We start from the raw sequence: 1,990 nt of genomic DNA, 5'->3' as shown, positions 1-1,990 counted from the left end.
TTCGTAAGAGATTCGCGTCGCGCGTGTATCAAAGCGGTACACTATAACTCGATTGGACTGTTGCTGAATTCGTCGCACACTCTCGTCGTTTATTCGAAAGGCCGACATTTCCTCGAAGACGCAGTTCGCGATATTTTATATGCAATTTGCAATTCAGAATATCTCCCAAGATAGACGGGATTTTTCGTAAAACCTCCGTCAGATTACCGCGGACGGGAGTGAATTACAGGCGACGTGGGTCGCGAGGGCCATTGCAATGTCAGATGCAACGACAGGATGGCTGGTGGACCCTGGACACCGTGGGACGACGCGCAATGGTGAGCGCACAATTTAGACGCTCATATAGTAGACACAAAGCGTCACTTTACGTAGATTGCATGCACGTAGACGTAAATCGCACTGGGTCCGACGGGAAGTAAAGTAAGAATTGAAATTTGCAATTCGCCGGAGTTACGTAAGAATGATGTAACCAAAGAATTTCACACTGAGATTTTCGCAATATTTCAACGAGTCAAGCACTTTCAATTCTTTAAGAGTACTGACTAGCTCAATTCTTAGAAAAAAATGCAAAAAGACGCGACTGGTAAAAAATAAGAAAACTGTTTCTAAATTCATTTCAAGCATCTATAAGGCTTGACTTTTTTCGTTTGGATTAAAAACATGAGAATAGAGTATCCACTGATAAAAGCTTATAATTTTTTTAATTGGATCATTCTTGCATAACAACAGCCAATTGAAATTTCGACTCGGCAGGCTTCCTTCTCGTCAAATTATTTCTTGATGATATTGATACATTAAACTGATATATTTCAAAATGTAATATTTATATGCTCTGTATATGTTATATATGCTTTTTATGCTATATATATGTTATATACGCTTTTTCATGCTCTATATATGTTATATATGCTTTTTTATACTCTATATATGTTATATATACCCTACGAACGCCCTATATACACTATTTGATTAATGTACTTTATAACTTCTTATGTCGTATTATATACGACATACCATCTCCCCGCAGATATTTTTTATGCATACGTGTTTGTTCTTGAACTGACAACAAATTAAATTTCGACAAATTAAAGAAAATAAATTAAATTATTAATAAATTAAGCCGAGAATCGGACCGAAATGAATCGATTTTTCGTTAAATTATTAAGCCAAAATTCGGACGCGAGTGATTTGAGATTCCGCTAAATCATTAAGCCGAAATTCGGATCGATGTGTCATAAGGCTCAGCTAAATTATATAGCCAAAATTAAACCGAAGTGTCGCGTTTCTGCTAAATTATTAAGTCCAGATTCAAATCAGTATGCTTTGTATTTCCGCAAAATAATTAAGTCGAGTTAGTTAAGCCTGGGAATATTTTTTAAAGATTCTTTAAGAAATTTTCGCGTTAGCAAAGGTACATATTCGAAGGGTGCATATTTAGCTCTGCATTGTTTCTTGGATGACAATGTGCATTAATGTCATTCAACTCCGTCAGTAACACGCCCAGAATCTTGAAAATAATTTTCCTTGAGCCTAAAGTTGCGCCTATAATGTTAGATCCATAGTAGTATATACGGATTAACACGCATGCGCACTGGTATATATCTTGCGCATTGGCCGAAAGTCGGTCATATTACTACAGGTTAGGTCACACAGAGTTAAAACGTAGAGCACCTTTCCGGATAGATCTTTAGAGTTTTTCAAATTAACATTCGCGATCCAGAAATATTTACTTTCGAAAATTACGTCAAATGTGCTTATTTCGTTCTGTATCGTTTCCGGGCTTACAATGGGTGTTTGGGTGACTCTGTAGCACACACAGTACCTTGAAAATATTTTTCCAACATCCCAAAATCACCCCCATAACGTTAGATCCGTCATAGTAGCACATACGGATTCTCGCGGATATATGCACAGTGGTACTTATTCAGCGCATAGGCCGAAAGTAGGCTATGTTATGGTAGGTTATAAGTTATTTCGCGTTAGCGTAGAG

The sequence above is a fragment of the Odontomachus brunneus genome, unplaced genomic scaffold (genome assembly GCF_010583005.1).
Source record: "Odontomachus brunneus isolate Ranch 3 - 2012 unplaced genomic scaffold, Obru_v1 Obru_scaffold_001, whole genome shotgun sequence".
In the NCBI taxonomy this organism is placed as follows: Eukaryota; Metazoa; Arthropoda; class Insecta; order Hymenoptera; family Formicidae; genus Odontomachus; species Odontomachus brunneus.
Note: the sequence above shows the minus strand (reverse complement) of the source record.